This window comes from Pinus tabuliformis, chromosome 4_2, assembly GCF_031772625.1.
Source record: "Pinus tabuliformis cultivar Carrire ecotype Pingquan chromosome 4_2, CPIR1, whole genome shotgun sequence".
Classification (NCBI taxonomy): domain Eukaryota; kingdom Viridiplantae; phylum Streptophyta; class Pinopsida; order Pinales; family Pinaceae; genus Pinus; species Pinus tabuliformis.
The window spans coordinates 16645892-16666453 of record NC_142304.1 but is presented as its reverse complement, the minus strand read 5'-3'; the positions used below and the strand labels follow the sequence as shown (position 1 = coordinate 16666453).

At 39.5% G+C, this 20562-nt stretch overlaps 1 protein-coding gene across 4 annotated transcripts in view; it reads right to left on the bottom strand.

The window, feature by feature from the left end:
• LOC149168144 (protein BREAST CANCER SUSCEPTIBILITY 1 homolog) overlaps window positions 1-20562 on the bottom strand; it is a 136390-nt gene that overhangs the window by 46036 nt on the left and 69792 nt on the right. The gene's annotated exons all lie outside the window — the stretch shown is intronic.

Here is a 20562-nt window from a genome sequence, read left to right as displayed (position 1 = left end):
GCTCAGGGCAAGGGATATCACTCTAATCCATGCCCTCTCCATTTAATCTATCTCCTAAATGCAAGCTAAGGGGGGTAGTCCCTATAGGTGAAATGATGAGAAACTTGTTGGAAACCAACAAGTTTAGGAGATACAACTGAATGTCCTAGCAACTTGGAATAGAATTATGTGACAAGTAAGATTATTAAGCACAAAGAAAATAGATTTCTTTAAGATAAAAAGTTAAAACAATAGACCAATGCGTTCAAGATTAATTACTTGCACAATAAGAATTAATATATCAAATTACTAGATGAACAATTGCTACAAGATGCAAAATCTATCCTAAATGAATCTGATGTGAAATGCAAGATCTTGGTCAATTTTAATTAAATGCCTAATCGAGGTGAATCCTTCCTCTCAATTATTTCGAAGCTAGTCTTGAACGCAAGTTGTAGAGAGAACTCCACGGGAAGGAAGCTAAGGCCTCATTAATGATACCTCCCCTAGAGTTCTAACCACCCAAGTGCCTCTGTTCCTACAAGGGATTGCCCACAAGAGAACTGCAAGGTCACCTGTGTTAACTGTGAATGAGGGTCTAGACTTCTCAAACTGGGTGAAGAAGGTGGTCCTATCTCTCTTACAACCAAGCTTATGCTTGGAGGTAAATTTTAAATCTGCACTTCTAACTTAGAATGAGGATGCAAATGATGTTAGATTGCTTCAATGAGATTACAAATATGTAAAATGCTCCAATATGACAATGCTAGACCACTTGCAACCAAAATATTTCAAATATCACTTATCAATTTGAAATCACAAGATGATAATAACAATAAATAAAGCACTTCGGGATTATATCAATGAAACAGGATTAGCAATATCAATTACTCAAGGTACTTTAATGTCAATTAGAGTTCTTTCTATAGTTCTCTTACGATTAGAAATTATAGACAAGAACAACTTTAACGCTTCTAACCACAATAGCAACAAGCACAATAGAGCAATGAGATTGCTAACAGTGATATGCAATGTAAGGAAAGACTAACAAATGCGACTAATTATTATAGAGATGCTTATGCAGAGATTTAAGAATACAAGGATGAATGATGTAAAGATTTAGTATGCAAAGTACTAGCTTATCCTCACAATCAAAGAGAGCCTAATGCAACCCTTTAACCAATATTCTTCTCAATCAATGATCATTAAGAAGATACACCAGACTTCAATAAATACTTGAGCCAATCAATTCAGCCCACTGTCACCATAAGAACAGTCCCAAAATCACTTGCAAATGAGCTTAAATAAACAATGATTAAGTCCCTAGTCAATATGAAATGTTCCCTTAGTCTCTTAGGCTTAACAAGGCTTAGCTTTAGGACTATGTCTTAAATATTATACTGCTGCAATTCTTATTGTTGAAGTTTCTAAGTTTACTTAATTTAGAAACCCTTCATGCACTTTTCCTGATTTATTCCTACCTACTTGTTAATTTTTCTTTAGCAAGTTATTTACAGAGTAAATACTGAAAATAAACACCAGTGCATGCTCAACATATTAAATATCAACAACTAAAAGAAACAAGAACAAACACACCACATGACACCATTATTTTAGGACCAATGTCCCCGGAAAAACCCAATGCGGGAAAACCGGTGCAGCTATCTAAGGGTTTTCTTATTAAGCAATTTCAAAGTACAATCTGGGTGTCGTAACTGGCCTACCTAACAGAGAATTTCCTTAGCAGCTATACCTCACAGTTTGAGAGAAATATCTTGGCTGAAACCCCGGAAAACCCTTCCCGCAGCTCCTCAGCACAAAACTGCTCCTACAACCCCAAGTTTTGCCTAATCTGGACTATGTTAGCCTCTCTCTATCTCACGTTGGCCCTGCGTCAGCCCCAGGAGGCCCTACGTCAGCTCAGGGAGCCTCTGCGTCAGCTACGCTGGCTCCTCTGGTGCTCTGCGCAACACTTGGCTGCCTCTGCGTGGCCTTGCATGAGCCACTGTTGGCTCTGCGTCACCCTCCTTGGCTATTGTGTTGCTCTACCGGCACAATCTCTGCCTTCTCTGTTCTTCTGTACTCAATGCCCCTCAACTGCTCTCCTAATCACTGATTCTATCTCTCCTAGCAAACCCCGCTCTAGAGAATAGAATGACTGATCATCTGGTGTGATCTCCAAGTGACCCTCAAGCCTCCTTTTATACTTTTCCTGTTGACGATTCAACAGCCGAGATTAAGTCCCTAATCAACGGCTAAGATTAGATCTGGCTTGATCCATGTCTTTTGGACCACTCTAACACAAATTCATATTAATACTCATTAATATTTTATTTTCCCTAAGTTTAAACTTAGGGACTCCATTAAAAATATTAATTATTTTAATATCCCCTGATCTGTTGCCCAAACCCTTTCTGGGTATTGGAGATCTCATGTGTCCCAACCTCTCCACCAAATTTCGTGGCTAAAGCACATCCAATGCTACCCCAAATCAACACTCCCTCTTAGCGAGGACTGTGCTCTAGCAATACTCCTCACTGAGTATTACTCTGATCATCCGGCATCGATACCTATGCTGATGCTAGGCCTTCCTGCCCAACATCCTCTGCACTACTGCCTCTTGTACAGCCCATGGTTCTGCCACTGCCACTGCTGCATCTGTACGACAACTCTCTCTTTATCCATGTTGTTGTTGGTCCTTTCTCCCCGCATGACATCCGCACTGCACCTCCTCTCATCATGCTGCATCGTGCTGCCCGCTGCTGCAACTCAGTTATTGAGAAGTAAGTAACTGATCTCCCAACTGACCTCCCTGTTGGGCTAGAAACACCCACTGATGTTGAAGCTCCCTCTGCCGCTGACAAGTGCTCCCTCTCTCTGACCTCTACGTTGTTGCAACAACTCGCTGCACCTCGCACCGTTGCACACCTCGTTGTGCCTTCCTGCACTGGTGCAACACTACTGTGCCTCTCGCACTGATGCAACTTGCTAGCTCTGTGTTGTCATGGGACTCCTGCACTATAGCTCTCTCTGCCACTCCATCCACATCCGTCTCTACCCACTCAACCAGTCCTGCTACACCTCATTGGGGCTCCCGTAGCAAGGTCTAATCCAAGAGGTTGGGTACCTCGAGGATCCTGCCCCTCATCGCCTGTAGTCCACCTGACTACAGCTTGATGTCTCCCCACTTTCGCTCAAGTGGCGTGTGTGCACTCATGGCACAATCATCGTCTGTCAAAACTTCCTTCTCTGGCCATGTTGGCGCTACCTTAGTCTCGGAAGACTCTCCCTTACTCTTCTTCCTTGGGCACTAGATCGCATAGTGACCCATCTCCCCACAGTGGAAGCACTTGATCTTGGAGAGATATTTCTTCTTCCACTTCTCCTGCTTTCCCTCAGATGTTAGGGCCACATCCTCCTCCTCCTACTTGACCTTGATCCCTTGCTGCTGCTACTTGTCTTTGACTGTTGTTTGATCTCTTCTTGGAGAAGAGCTACCCACATCTCATCCAAAGGTAGGAGAGTCCCTCTACCCAGGATGCTCTGGACAAACACTTCCCACTCTTCTGAGACAGCATTCAAGGTTGTCCTCACCATAAGCTCCTGATCTGGTGTCGCTCCTATAGCAGTCAACTGATCTCGGAACTCATTCAGTCCTCCGAGGAAGGAGTCAATCGTTTGACCCTTCTTCATCTGATACGACCTCATCTGGTTCTCGAGCAGCATTCTTCTCTGCATAGAAGTATGCTAATACAGGTTCTTGAGAGCCTCCCACATCTCAACTGTCGTTTCCTTCTTGGCTATATGTGGTACCACATGATCCTTGACCCCGTCAAGGATAATGCACTTGGCCCTCACCATCGCCTCCTCATATTTGTCATTCTCATTGGGGTCGACTGGGATAACTATAACCTTCAAGGCGAAGTTCTTGACACGATTCCTATCAAGCACCAATAAGATTCTGGCCTTCCAGACTGCGAAGTTCGATGCTCCGTCTAGTCTATCCCGATCTCTTACCCCGTGTAGTGCCATGACGCTCCTTAACTTCCCTCCTTCTCGTCTAGAAGTTCTCTTCTAGACTCCTTCTGAGTCCTGATTTCCCTCCTGGAAATCCTTCTGCCGCTTGTCGAGATGCCCCTACTCTGATCGTCTTGTGCAACTATACTGCTGATCCAGGTTCCTCGGCTAGAAACCCTCGGTAACAACTCCTCTGGCCCTGCTCTGTCAGGTATTGTTCTAACTACAGTACCTCACCATCTCCACTCTGCAATATTCTTGCAGCCTTCTAGTCCCCATCAACTGCCTCTCTGTGAACTGCATCAGCCCTTCTCTGCCTCACATTGGCTCTGCGTCACCCTGGATGGCTCTGCATCAGCCCTAGGATGCCCTACTTCAGCCCTCTAGCCCTTTGCATCACCAACACTGGCCTCTTTGAGGCTCTGCGCAGTTCCCAACTTCTTCTACATGGCTCTGGCTGGCTCTGTGTCACACTTCGTTGGCTTCTGCGCTGCTAGAAACAACTTTTGTCACCTCGGGACATTTGTTTTTTGTTGCTATTGCTCTGCTCGGTTGATGTCTCTTAGTCCTCCTATGATCTGCAATCACGCTCTGATACCATGTTGAAGTTTCTAAGTTTACTTAATTTAGAAACCCTTCATGCACTTTTCCTGATTTATTCCTACCTACTTGTTTATTTTTCTTTAACAAATTATTTACAAAATACTGAAAATAAACACCAGTGCATGCTCAACATATTACAGATCAACAACTGAAACAAGAACAAACACACCACATGACACCATTATTTTTGGACCAATGTCCCCAGAAAAACCCAATACGAGAAAACCGGTGCAGCTATTTGAGGGTTTTCTTATTAAGCAATATTAGAGTACAATCTGGGTGCCGTAACTGGCCTACCCAACAGAGAATTTACTTAGCAGCTATACCTCACAGTTTGAGAGAAATCTCCTGGCTGAAACCCCGGAAAACCCTTCCGACAACTCCTCAGCACAAAACTGCTCCTGCAACCCCAACGTTTGCCCAATCTGGACTGCGTCAGCCCTTCTCTGTCTCACGTTGGCCCTGCGTCAACCTTTCTTGGCCTATGTCATCCCCTGGAGGCCCTACGTCAGCTACGCTAGCCCCTCTGGTGCTCTGCGCATCACTTCGCTGCCTCTTCGTGAGCCCCTGCTAGCTCTCCATCACCCTCCTTAGCTGTTGCGCTGCTCTACCGGCACAATCTCTGCCTTCTTTGTTCCTCTGTACTCAATGCCCCTCAGCTGCTCTCTTGATCACTGATTCTATCTATCTTAGCAAACCCCGCTCTAGAGAATAGAATGACTGATCATCTGGTGTGATCTCCAAGTGACCCTCAAGCCTCCTCTTATACTTTTCCTATTAACAATTCAACGACCGAGATTAAGTCCCTAATCAACGACTAAGATTAGATCTATCTTGATCCATGTCTTTTGGACCACTCTAACATAGATTCATATTAATACTCATTAATATTTTATTTTCCCTAAGTTTAAACTTAGGGACTCCATTAAAAATATTAATTATTTTAATATCCCCTGATCTGTTTAGAATCTGCCCAAACCCTTTCTGGGTATTGGAGATCTCATGTGCCCCAACCTCTCCACCAAATTTCGTGGCTAGAGCACATCCGATGCTACCCCAAATCAACACTTATATCAGACCTCAAGACAGTCACCAACAAAAGAGAGCACAAGAAATAGAACATTGATTTAACCTTAGAAGTTAATATGTGATAATCTTAGGGTGTTTTGGCCTATCTTAGACTTGATTTAGGCTTATATCTTAGTGTTTTCTATGCCATTGTTACGTTACTTCAGATCTGGAAATGCTTATGACAGTCAAAAGAGCATGAGATCAAAGAAGATCAAACTCTTGAGGCCTTGTGGCCTTCCTCCAAGAATGAGCATGCCAAGTGGAGACACCAAAGAGGCTTGGACAGGTCTCAAAGATGCAATGTAGGCCTTTCAACACCTGCAACCACAAATGATCAGCTTGAAAACAAGAGAGAAGGCCCTCAAACCTTCACGTCTAGGGAAAATGAGGCCTCCTACACCTGCGGCTAGGCTTGGGAGGCTGATATGTCAAGTGTAAGCCCTCTAAAATTGAGTTTGAGACCCAAAGAAGTGATGCAACTCTTCCAAAGCTCCTGCAAACAAAATCTATTAGCCCTAAACTATGGATTAGACCTTGAAGTGCAAGCAGCTAGGTGAATTAGCGATCTTAGGCCTTGCATCTAGGTGCAAAGGCTAAATTAAGCCCACAAAACTTCTTCAAAGTGAAGGGTAGCCTCGCTCAAGCAATAATTAGCCAATTTTCCAAAAAACACCCTTATGGGTAATGACAAATATTCACTGAGAAACAACCTCAAAACCCTTGAAAAATGATGTTAGGCCATCAAAACAAATTATTAGCCACCAAAACCAACTACATTGATATAATTAGGCCCATCTAGGCCTGTGGCTAGGCCTAGTAGGCCAATATAAGGTTGCGGCTAAGGTTGGAGCCCCTCAAAACCCTTGCGGCTAGTCTCAATAGGCCACAAAATGTCAAATTAATGCCCAAATAATGACTATAACCCTCTAAAGAAACTTTAGATGAGAAAAACTTGTGGTAAACCAAGAATTTGCAGTGATTTAGCCCCACTAGGGCTAGCGGCTCCCTCCTTAAGGCTTGGCATTGAGATTGTGAGAGTTGGGTCTTGTAAATCAGGACCTCTAAGGCCTACATCTGCCTTAGAAGGTGAAGGCTCTCCCTCAAATGGTTGGACGACTCCTCCTAAGCTAAATATGTGCCCAAAACCCTAGCCATCTAGGCTAGGTGAGGGCTTAAACCCTATAACTTCAAATTTGTCCTTGAAACTGTCTTTGGCACCTGCAAGTAAGATAAATAGAGCCAATCCCAAGATCTAAAAGAAATTTGAAAATAAAACCCCAAATAATTATTTACAAAAATAAATAAATAAAAATACAAGGGTTAGTAGAAAATATTCAGCACATAACATAAATCATTGAGAGAGAGACACCTTGAATTGAAATCCCAAATAATTATGCTTTATTTCAAAAGAAATCCAGCAAAGCTTTGCTCAGTGCATCACCAAATGAAGTTACAATGAGGAGCTAAAGGGATTCCTTATATAGAAAATAAGAGGGATCAACCCCTCCAAGTGGAAAATAACGGCTAGTAGCTCAATCCACAGCTTTACTCTGTCCAAAAATTTTGAACCCTTGATATGCTAGCACAAATCTTCAAAGGAATTAGATCTTCCTTGTTTACTGGGCTAGAGGGATCAAACTTTGACTTCTGAACCACCACAAAATCATCGAAAAATAGAATTATCGTTACTTGTGCAAAATAGTTGATTGCATGGTCCAAAAAATTCTATTTCCCTGAAAAAAAGCCTTCTGGGTCCAACGAATCTTTTGAGTGGGCCATCTTGCCTTGGAAATGAGGCTTTTTATTTTTGACTTGAATTTTTTCCTTTGAAAATGGCCTCAATAATTTTTTGATGATTTTTCCACTTGGAGGGTAACTAATTTTTCCCTTCATTTTATTTTTTTGACAATTTCTGGCTAATTTTATTTTAATTTTTGCCATAAAATTAAATAATAGACTCAATAGGGGATTACAAATATTTTTCCACCCTCTAAGCGGTCTAAAAAATATTTTGGTAATGATGTTCTAATTATGAGGAACCATTCCCCAAAATTATCTCTAGACACACTTTTACATCAAAATATTACAACAATCAACCCTTAGAAGGGGAATTTTACACATAAACACAACCAAATTTTGCGACTCGAGACAAATGTTCTAGTATGATAAAATACATTGACTCGATAACACTAGGACTCACCTAAGACCTTGTCAATGAGTTCCACCCTAGCTTTGGAGTATATCTAGGAGAAAAACTCTACCAATTTTTCGCATTTACAAACACAAATAATTTGGAGAGGTTAAAAAAATCTGTAGAGGGAAACTCTTTGAGAAGAATCACAAGCTTACCTAGGTGTTGTTACATGGCTTCATAGTCATACTAGAATCATTTTTGAAATAAAATAGCAGAATTTGGGATTACAATGACAAAAAAAAATTATCCACTGCTTTATACTCTGCTTCTCAAAATTGTTGACATGTACATGGTCAACACCACCCAATATTATCCAGAAATTCGCTCTATATGATATGACCCAGAATTTTGGCCCCCTTGCAACTACCAGTTGCCCTAGAATTTTGTCCCCTGTAGTTGGCCAAAATTTCAGCCCCCTACAACAAAATGCCCAAAAAAACTGCAAAACCGAAAGAAGAGAGTCTATCCACATGTTTGAGTTGAAAGAGAGAGAAAGAGAGAATCATTTCATCTTCTTCTTTGTCATATTCATCCTTCTTGTCCTTCGCTTGCTTACCTAGAAGATTTCTTGTGTGAGAGATGTGAATTGCCCAAGTGGAAAAGATCGAACTGCTTTTATATAGTGATATGTCTTGGCTGAACAGGTGTGTATTTTGCCTAGGCCGACTTGACTTGGAGGGAGGTCAATTTGACTTCATTTGGAGCCAAAAATTACAATTCAAAAATTCAAATTTTCTTCTTTCAAAAGTCACATTGGGACTTTGATTCAAAATATTTTGTTCTTTTGACTCTAGCATTTAAAATATACTTTACAATAAAAAATATAAGTACTTCAAGTGACCAAATATACATTATGAAGACTGACCATAGTTACAAATTCAACAAACTTGATGCATAACCCTATTAGGTGTTTCCAAACCCTAAGGGAAGTGATAGGTCCCATGTTAACCCATAAATCCATTGGTGCATGTGTAGATGGTGGTAATGGAGTGGGCATGACTTCAAGGCAAGGTGTCATAGCCAATTGACTAGGTAATGGTGGTCCAACATCCTAAGTGTATAGATGTACGGAGGGAGCAATCGTAGAGGCATGAGTTACCTCCTCCCTCGATATGCTTTTTCCATCTTTCTGGTGCACCTTTTACTTGTTTATGATAGTGCTCTAATATCAATGCATAGCTCAGGAGCCCAAGCTTGCATTTGAGAGATTTAGCTGGTTTATTGCTCATCAAGGTTGGGACAATACGAGGGTTCCTTTTTATGGATGGAGCATCAAGTGCTCTAGGAACCATGTGATGGCTAATGAGGGAGGTAGAGTTCATGCTAGGCTTTTCACCACACGCTAATTTTTGTCCCAGCCATATCTTTTGCATTTTATCTTTTTCTTTCATTGTGGCTTTCTTTGCTTTTATCTTTCCTTTAGCTGCATAAATCTCCAAGGAAATTTTTCCAACCCAGACCTAAGTATGAGGAGGAGAAGACGACAATCCCATGACCAATGACCACTAGCCTAGAGAATGGATATGGAATAGGATTATAGGAGGAATGATGGAAAGTGGTAAGTATGGAATATCCTGGGCACGCTACTTCAATCACAGTCTCCCTAGTACTGTCGTTCCTATAATCCTGAGGCCTCGAAGGAGGACCCACTGGACTAGGATTAAAGGATAACCTCCTAGGTAAAGTGACATAACAAGTATACAATCAAGATCAGTCGATCATCCAAATCACCCATTAACTCATTTTAGTATGCCCCAAAACATTAGTTAAAAGCACATGATTACAAAATGGTTAAAGTACCTGTTGATGGATGACCCAACTTCCTTCAACAAGGAATGCAATGGGAGAAAGAGATATGAACGAAGCAGTATGTGGAGGGTGCATGGCATCATGTCATGTGTTGATCAATAGTGTTGCTGGTTGTCCAAGGAGAAATTTCTCATATGGGTTCCCCACTTTGTGATGGGTAACAAGTATTATTCCCTCCTTTGGGCCTTTCCCTTCACTGTCATTAGGAGCACCTAATAAGGGTAGTTGATGACCCTCCCATACTTAAATTTGGCAATTTGCATGAGGTCAAGAGCTAGTGTGAAGTTTGAAGAAGATGCCTAAAGTGATCTACTTATGTGGCTTTTGCATTAAATTAGGTTCACCTTTTATGTTACATTGACCATTGTGTGCATGATGGTTGATCTTACTTGACTCCTTGAGGAATGCTTGGTGATGATACATACATGTATGTGGTCCTTTAGAGGACATTGATGATGCTTATCACACACTTCATGATGATGCTACACACCTTTTGAGAGCATTGGAGACTTGTTAATGGACATTGGAGCCTTAATGATGTGTGTTAGACAATGAGATGATTTCACATGGTTCTTAACACACTCCATCACCCATTGGACCATGGACATGGTCCCTTGGAGCTAGGACATTGCATGCATGAGCTTGACATGTCAATTGGAGAGGGCATGGAGCCCCTAGGTGATGTTACACCCCTTGCGATGATTAAATGGCACCTTATGATGATGTGACATGACCTTTGATGAGGAGACATGACTTGTGATTATACATTGCACCTTTTGGGGAAGAGACATGATCTTTGGAGCATTTACACCCCTTAATGGAGATGACGTCACCTTCTCAATCACACGTGTAGTCTTTTGGAGAACATTTTTCATGTTTTACTATTGTATAATGATTTTGGAAACATTTTTAGAGGTCAGTTTGAGACCTATCCACATTTTATCATGGATATTATGTACTTTTAGGGGCTTTTAGTCGATATTAGCTTAATTATGCTAAGTGTTTGGTTTCCCTTGTATAAATAGGGGAGCACTAGCCGTCGTTTGGATCACTGCACATTGTAGAGAGATCACTTCTCTTGGATTACTATCTTTACTCTCTAGTTTGCTATGGAGGCCTAAGTAGAGCACCTTCTTTGGCGGACTTGTGATGTGGATGGTTTCTCTTTTCATGGATGATTATTGGTGAACTTTGATGGATGCATGTTAATTGAGTAAGTTATTCTTCTTGATCTTGTTTATGTTGATGGATAAGGGTTATTAAGTATTCACCAAAGTGTTGTTGATATTTTTATCTTGTTATCTTCCTTAGACAAGATTTCCGTCAAGTTCTTCGAAGTGACCTAAGTGTAGTTCCCTCCCTTATTTATCCTTGGAAATTGTAGGATGCCTAGGTTAAATTTCTAAGGGACACAAATGGGTCTCCATTAGTCTTTTCAACCTACATCCTTACCATTTTCCTCCCAAGTTCGTTGATCCTTCGCTCCATTAGCCCTAGATTGAGAAAGGCACTAGTCCTCTCACTTATGACAATCACCTATACTTTTAAAATCATTCTTTTTATTGTTTTAAGGTAAATTAGGGTTTAATTATAGCAAAATCATTCACTTTCAACATTTATTATCTTGGATGTCATTGTCCTAGGGTTAGAAATTGTTTTGAATATATTGGAAAACCAAAAGTGTCATTTAAAATGTATTTTCAGCCATAATTTAGGGTTGATGTCTAGGGTTTTAAAGTTGTTATACGCTCTTTTAACCACAGAAAATTGTTTTCATTAATGCTCTTATGTACTCTCATCGTAGTACTTAATTTTTTCACTTTATTACAATAGATTTTGGGGCTAGTTTTGCTGCTATTATAAATTAGTGTATTGCTGTAATTTTTGTTTTTCCATGCTAGTTTACCTCAACCAAGTGTAATTTATGGATTGTGTGTTTGGGGACCTTCCTTGAGCCTTTATTGGTTGACCTAAGCCTCTAAAAGAGCCATAGGACCCTTTCTCAAATATGAAAATTACCTTCAAAATCCACCACAAATCCTGATTGTTCGATCCTCTTAGTTGGCGGTATCAGAAGTAGAAGCCTTAAGGGGCTCTTGACTTGCTTTGACTGAGCCATTTGATCCCTAAGATCTACCATATAAGCCTCCCTTGTGTTGGATTGTATCCATCACTAAAATGAGGGGAGTAATTTCTATGGTGACAATGATAACTCTCCCATGTTAGTAGTTACTCGTTGTCTTCGTCACCTATAGTGAAGCTTTGCATTGAGATGCAAGATTTTGTTGTAAAAAATCCCACAGACGATACTCTTCCTGAAGAATCAAATAATGACTCTTGTCCACGAGACCAATCCCCTCCATCACTAGAAATAGGAAGACCCTTGGTCTCCTTTAATAATATGAATATGTTAGGTCCGCTTGATACCTTCAAGTTTTATAATTAAAACAAAAAAAAGGTTCCTTGCTATGGTTGATCCTATTAGTACATCGAACATCCTTGACAAGAAACAAGTTAAGCATTTGGGCCTCCATCTTGTTACATATAAGTTCTTTCCCATAAGCATCCAAGGGCATACACATATTCAATGTGAAGGTATTGTACACAAGGTGGAACTTACCATGAAAACTCTAGCCTCAAAGATGACTTTTATGTCATAGATGTTGTCTTTGGGCATTCAATAGCTTATTTTCCATAGGGGACTACTCCACTAACCACCAAGAGAAATTTCTCTCCTCGCACCAAGATGGTTGTCAAATCTCTCTTAAAGGACTACTGGGTTAAAGCATCGAGACTATGGGCTCAAAACACATCTAAACTTTTGAAGAAGGGTCACTTTGGCTTCATGGTTCACTTGCACTATATGGAGGCCATTCCTTCTCATCTTCCAATAAGTATAAGGTGGTCTCCAAGCCTCTCTACTTTACTCAATAGTATAAGGTGGTCTTCTAAAAGATACCTACAAAACATCCATCTAATAGGGCCTTGGGACATGTTATTGAGTTGAACCGCGCCAAAGATACTGTAGTGGTTTCACCCTATTAATATGGCCATTTTTTGATGCATGATATTGAAACACTTAAAGAGGAACTCTTAGACGTTGGGATCATAACTCCTAGTAAGAGCCCTTAGGTTTCCCTAGTTGTCTTGGTGAGGAAAAGGGGTGGCTTCACAGCAACTTACACTCCATAGTAGAATGGAGTGGTTTTACACACATAAGTGCACTATCAAGTGTACTCCATACAAGTTTTGGTTTGAGATACTGTTTGTAGCAATGTATTGCTTGAATAGATCTCCAACTATGGTGGTGAAATAAAAAACCCTAAAGTAAGCCCAAAGTTAGTCATCTTTTGGTCTTTGGTTCTGTCATCTATGCCTGGATTCTAGAAGAGAAAAAAACTAAATGGGACCCAAAGAGTAAGAAACTAATGATCATATGGTATAGCATAGTCATAAATATTATAGGTTGGTTGATATTGACACCAATCAATTTGTTAAAAATATGAAAGTTCTATGCAGAAACTTAAAAATTCTTTGCAGAAAGTTGAAAGATATATGCAGAAAACTGAATGTACTTTGCAAAAAACTGAATGTACTTTGCAGAAAACATAATGTACTTTGTAGAAAATTGAATGTTCTATGTTGGGACTTGAAAGCACTTTGCAAAAAACTAAATGTTCTATGTTGTTACAATTATTTAGAATGCAAATTTCTTCTTCAAAACTTTTCAGATCAACAATTATAGATAGAACATAAACATAACGATCATATGACGACAACCAAGCACAAATATGAGATACTGAGATTTAGGTCCAATGACTAGGGCAAAAACCCCTCAAGGGGGAAAACCCAAATGATTCTTCTCCTACTAGATGTCTTCAATTGTTCAGCAGACACACACACACACACACAAAGAATGAGAATGAATAAAGTCACCAGTGTTTGATCAACTTGCAGTTGAAGTACTCTTGCTCTTTGCTTTAAGATCTTCTTCTCTTGATTAGATCTTGTCCTTCGCACTTGTTTCAGCTCTTCTCTTTGTCTTTCTCTTCACTTGCTCTCATGCTTCTCTTGCACCCACTCAACACTTGCTCTCCTTCTTCACAATGAACATGCTACTCTCAACTCTTACTTGCTCTTGCTTAAATAAATGAGAAAGGAGAGGAGTTACAAAATGAATTCATGCCTTGAGCCAACAATAGGACTATTGAATTCCATAAGGGATGCATTACTTGAGGAAAAGTGTAACTCATCTCAAGAAAAGAGAGAGAGGTACACTTGTCTTAAGGAGTTACAATTCGTATTAGGAGAAGAGAGATACGCTTAGACATGAAAGAATATTTAGTGAGAGTTACAAATCGAATTGAGTGAGAGAGTTACAAGCGCATTTAATGAGGAGGAGTTACACTTTTGCCATATATTGAATTAGTGAGGGAGAGTTGCACTCTTTTAAGTGTCGAGTTACTATTTTATTCCAAGATAGAAGTTCAATTTGCTAAGAGATTCTCAATTTAATTGACTTATTCCATGAGACTATTGAGAATTCATTTTTTATTAATCCATTAAAAGGAATGACTTTAGACTATTTTATAAATAATAGTATCATATTAATAATAATACTAGTAAGGATAAAATATTAATTCTTGACTTGTATAGTATGATTGATTTGATTTTAAAGTGGATTCCATATGTCGAGATCATCCTTGATCATTTAGACATGACTTTCTTTTTTTAGAAAGTCACTTCCAAATTGAGATGTGGCTTACTATTTTTGGAAAGTCATATTAGAATTTCATAAGTGAAATTTTATTATAGGTGGTTCAAATAAAACTAAAAGATATGATTTCTTCTAAGAGAAATTCATCCCTGAGCTGTCAAATTTTAACACAATTGAGTTTCAACAGGGATCTCATAATTGATGAAGAAGTTAGGCCCTTATAGGCTTCTCTTATAATCAAAATTATTCAGGAACAACCCATTGTCGCTAACGATTCAAGTGTCAAACTTGAAGCAACTCCACATGAAAGGGGAGAATATTTTGAGCATGAGGAGTCTCCTAGGCTAGTAACTTCTTTGCTTTGAGATCTCGATGCAGACAACCCAAATCAGGGTTCACATAACATGAGTATAGGTGGCCCAAGCCATGGCTATGACACTGATTTGGATGAGGAGGATCCCAAAAATATGCCAAAGTTGTGGCACAACACCATTGGAGATGTTTGAGTGGGTGAAATGATCGAGGAATGATAGAGAGGCAAGAGCAACAAATAACTTAACATGGCTAAATTTGCTTTGACATCTAATATTTAGAGAGTTTATGAGCCACAAGTGTTTGGGGAGGCATAAGGGAAAACTAAATGGGAGAAGGCAATGGAAACCAAAAATGAGGGACTAATGAAAAGTCAAACTTGGGATCTAACAAATCATCCACCAAGGAAGAAACGCATTGGTTGCATATGGGTGTACAGAGTCAAGTATAAAGCAAATGGCACATTTGATAAGTACAAGGCATGATTGGCTGCAAAAAGGTTTTCACAACAAGAGGCAACGACTACGAGGAGACCTTTTCACCTATGTCAAAGGTGAAGTACATCCAATTAGTTCTATCCATGATGACGCAATTCAAATGGAAGGTCCATTAGATGGATGTGAAGAGTGCCTTCCCCGCGAAGATTTGGTGGAAAAAGTTTGCATGTATCAATCACAAGGATTTTAATTTCTAGAGAAGCAGCATCTTCTGTGTAGATTGAAGAAAGCTCTATATGGATTGAAGCATGCACCTAGGGTACGGTACATTAACATTGATAGGTACTTGGATGAACAAGAATTCCAGTGGAGTCTTTCCAATTCTAATTTATATGACAAAAGTATAGGTAATGATATCATACTACTGGTCATATATGTAGATGAAATCACTCTTACAAGTAGTGAGGCAAGCATTAAAGAACACATCAAATCTAAAATGAGCAAATATTTTGACATGATTGATCTAGGCCTCTTACATTATTGCTTAGGTGTAGAAGTTCGGCAAATAGGTAGCAACATTTTTTCTCACAAAAACAATGTTAAGAGTTTGCTCAATAAGTTCAAAATGACAAAACGCAAAATCTCATCTATATCTATGGAAGAAGGGTTGAAGCTTTCAGCCAAGGCTAACTCTCAAGGCGGTTAATGAGTTAGTCTACAAGCAAAGTAGTGGGGAGTTTAATATACCTTATATCCACTAGACCTAATTTGAGCTATGATATGAGCTTCCTCTTTAGATTCATAACAAAGTCAAAAATAGAACATTGGATTGCAATGAAAAGGGTGTCAATATATGTGAAAGGCAAAGGGACACTTGAATTTGGAATTTTATAAAGCAAACAACAAAGACCCTAGGTTGATAAGGTATACAAATTGAGATTGGAAAGGTTTTATGGATGATAGAATCCACTTTTGGATATATTTTCAAAATGGCATGGGTGCAATCACATGGACGAGCAAGAAGCAACATGCAATAGCAATTTCATTGACTGAAGCAGAATAACAAGGAGTAGTGAAAGGAGCATGTGAGACAATTTCACTTAGGGGGGTGATTGTGAACATGAAGGTGCAATAGACAGAGCCAGCATTAAACACCCATGTTCTATGGCAATCAAGGGGTGCTCAAACTAGTCAAGAATCTAATCTTCCACAAGTGTACAAAGAATGTTGAAATACATGGTCACTTTATTAGACAACCTATAGAGGATGGATCTATTAAATTCCAATATTGTCCAAGAGAGGAATAAACTACATACATTTTTATTAAGTCTTTGATGTTGAATTTTCTACAATAATGCAAAATAGAAACTGATCTTCTGATCTAATAATTACTTTCCAATGATTTCCAATTCAGTTATTTTATGTCATATATATCATTAAGCAATTACACAGAAAATCTCAACAATAATGTAAAAACAGTAGGACCATAAAGAGACAACCAAGCACAATAGAGACAACAAATTTACCTTGGGAAAAATCCAATAACTTTTTTTCTAAGGAGAAATTGTTCTTCAACAATATTTACAAATCCAAGAGAATTCTAGAAATTTGTGTCACAAATCCAAGTCCAAGATACCAGTAAAACATGGCCAAATACCAACTAGTCAATGTTGGTCAAACCTCCAAAGAACAAAGAAGTTGACGCTAGTCAACAGTCTGAAATTTCGCCTGAGGTCAACTCGATCTTGCAGTCAAAGGGCCTGTGGTCAACTATGGTTAACTTGCGGCCCAAATCTATGGTCAAAGTCTCCTTTATTCTACGGTCAAACTTGCCCTTTTTCAACAGTAAAATTTAGTCAAATTCTCAATCAAACTTAGCAAATTCTCAGTCAAGATTGAGTAGGTCTTTCGATCGAATGGAAACTTCTTTATTTTGGTCAACCTTCAGATTTCCTCTTGACTTCGCACATGTGGAACAAAAAACAAAAGAATGTATGTGAATTTGAATGAGTCCAAATGTGGAGGTCAACTTGTGTTTTTATATTAGTCAAATGAGTGACTTTTTGACCAAAAGCCACACCCCTTCATGGTGGGGCATGTTACCCACCAATTTGTGGGTGAAATCCCTAGGAGAAAAAAATTCTCCATGATGGTCCTCAGCCAGCAACCCCTCGCAGCCACCAACTAGCTCGATGTGCCATTTCTCCGCAACCTGAGACAGCCATGTGGTCCCTCACCCATCTCTCATGATTATTTGGTAATTGAGTATTCTAGTTTATTTATCATGGAAACTTTGGGCATGGATTAATGGGGGGATTCGGCGGAAAAAGTGGTCTAGGTTTGTGCTCTTGTCCCCTAGGTCTCTTTTGGGATGTTAACATTGCACCCTAGTCCCGTGGGATCTCTTTTACTGACTTATTGGTCTTAGAGATGGTACTACATGGGAAACCCTAATTTTGGTTGCGTGGTCCTGCTCCTCGATTCGCATATATTACTCCCCTTCCACTCATTACACCCCCAATCATCTCTCCTCCCACCTGGGTCCACATTCCTCCACTGGGTCCACATAGGGTCAACCACCCCCTCCCCTTGCCCCACATCTTGGGTCAGGCCTGGAATGATGCTCGAAGGTTGATACAGCTAAAAGAAAAATAAAAAGCATAATTGACCACATTCAACAGGAAATTGTACCAAAAAATGCAAAATATGGTCAAGAAAAAGCATTTAGCATGTGGGTAAAAGCCATGACGAGCTCTTCCCCATTCCATGGTCATCACCCTGGTTCCTACATGGCCCTTGATGAGCCTCCTTTATCATTCAAAAACCCATGATTGTCCCAACCCCTGGTGGGCGATGAACGGCCCCACCTTATAAGGGGGTATCCATTGTTATACTTTACACATCATGCTCACATTATCTAGAGCCCCGAGCAGTTAACCAAAGAAAATCATAAAAAGGCAAAAGGTATATGAAGAAGGTCAGAAAAATCAAGGTCAGGGTAACTCATGCACCACAATTGCTCCCTCCTACACATTATTTACCCAAGTGTGGGCTTCCATTTTATTAGCTACCCTTGTACCATAGCATGTGATCCAGGTTCCCCCCTTTCATTCCCTACTCCATTCCATCATTATGCCCCATGCCACCACCATTTGAAGGATATACCATGGACATACCACCCCCTTTAGAGGTAGAAACCATCTAATAGGATGCCTGGTTAACCGTATTTGGAGCTTGGCAACATTAGCACATGCCAAAACCCACTATGGAAGGGTGTGCCATTATGAAGTGCTCGCCTATTATCCCTGGTTTATGATAGAGTCAGTATTTGCACACTGCCATCAGTGATCAAAACTCCTATTTTATATCATATTAGTGTCCCATGTTGAAATTGTTATCATTCCATCTAGGTCATCATGTAAAAATTTACTCACTGAAGGTAGCCCAAGTTGAAACCCCATCCCCTCTCAAAAATTTATATTTGTTGGCCCACCTTCATGTGTCTTGCTGAGCATGCATTAACTATAAAAGCTCATTTCATCATGTTTTGTGTCAGTCAAGTCCACCTGAAGTCCAGTCATTCAAGGTCCCATTAGGTCACTAGGTTTTATTTTTCAAGGTCCAATAAAACACCATTTGGCTGCATAAGGCTAGCAAATATAAGGGAGTGAAGCAAATAGTATTCCTTTTTCAGTCAAATAAGGGTTTACAAGCATGTAACCATGGTTGCTAAAGTTACAATTTTGATTTTAAGCAAGAAATTCCTTCCAGTTTGTAATTTTTTATTTCAAAAGAGAGATGTAATAATTTTTATTTATTTATGTAATTTTATGTTTATCATATGAAATAAGTCACTTTTCTTAGTTGTTCACTCAAACTCCATTGCCAAATATCACCCAAACAAAAGTCAAAAGTGAAAATTGCCAAAACTTCAGCATCATCCACCTGAAAGAAAAAGTCAATGTTAGGTCCCTATAATACTAATGATTACCCCATTACTATTGTAGGTGTATCCCTTATTAATATTGTTGTGCCCCTATTATCCCCATATTGTTATTACTGTGCCCCATAGAATCCCTCTATTGTTATTTTTGAGCCTTTATATTATTATTGTTAGGTCGGCTGGGTTATATTGTGAATTCTTAGACTCCTATATATAGAAAGGAGGTTTTGTCATTTGAATAATCAAAGAATCATTCATTTGTGTAATGTAAAGGAGGTTGACCCCTCGAAGAGGCTGAATTCTAAGGCATTGATCTATCTTTTCTATCTTTTGTGAGTTGATTTCATAACATTTGGTATCAGAGCTTTGGATTCTAGGGTTTTGCTGCTCCAAATAGATCATCGTGGCATTTTCGCTATAACTTTTTTCTACGTCGTTTCAGAAACGAAAAAAAAACCATTTGAGACGAAATCGCACTGAACCTCGGGTCCGAATTTCAAAGCTTTTCGCGCTATATTTGCAGAGATATGATCTAAGGAAGTTGGTCTTTTTGCAGACTCCTGAATTACATTCCAAACAGGTGACCTGGGGAAAATCGTCATAACTTTCTCTCTGAGCATCGGATTGAAATTTCATAAGAAAGTACGGAAAGAGGACGGACTGTAGTTTCTTGTGTATATTTTTCAGAGCCAAAGGTCGAAACAGGGACACATGGCACGTCGTACAAGTTCGTTCTACTGAACTAGTCTATAATCATGTCACTGTGGGAGATTTGGCATAACTCTTCCTTGGAGAATCCAATTTGGATCAGATTGGTGGCATTGGAAAGAAGACACGGAGGGCTACTGCAGGTCGCAATTTCAGAACTAGATGATCCAAAATTACAGAGATACATCAGAGGCAATATCGAGCTCCTACAAAGTGAAAAAAAAAGGTGTGTAGATTTTTTTAAAATTTTTGCTTAAGCTTGGTTTGAAAAATTATTTTGAAGGAATTCAAAGGGCATAGTAGAGCAATATTATCTGTAACTGATGCCCCGAGGAAAGAAATGCAGACACCTAATAAGCAACCTGAAAGCTCTAACATGACTCATGAAGAAGAGGAAGAAATACTACATGATATATCAAAATTACAAGACCAAGTGCAACAAATGTCACTCTCACAAAAGCTAACAGAAGCTAAGATAAATGGTGTGGAATCTAAGATAAAGGGCGTGGATGCTAAGATGAATGGTGTGGAAGCTAAGATGGACAATTTGAAGATAGATTTGAAGACAGCTTTGAAGGCAGGCATAGCAGATTTGAAGACAAATTTGACAAATTTTCTACAAGAAATACTTACTAATGGTGAAAGGGTAGTAAAGGAAACTCATGATGCGAACAAAAGAAATGTTAATCATGATTTCATAGACTCTAATGTTGGATCGAAGACCCACCATATTCCAAAAATCAATATGAGGAAATTTGATGGCAAGGATCCC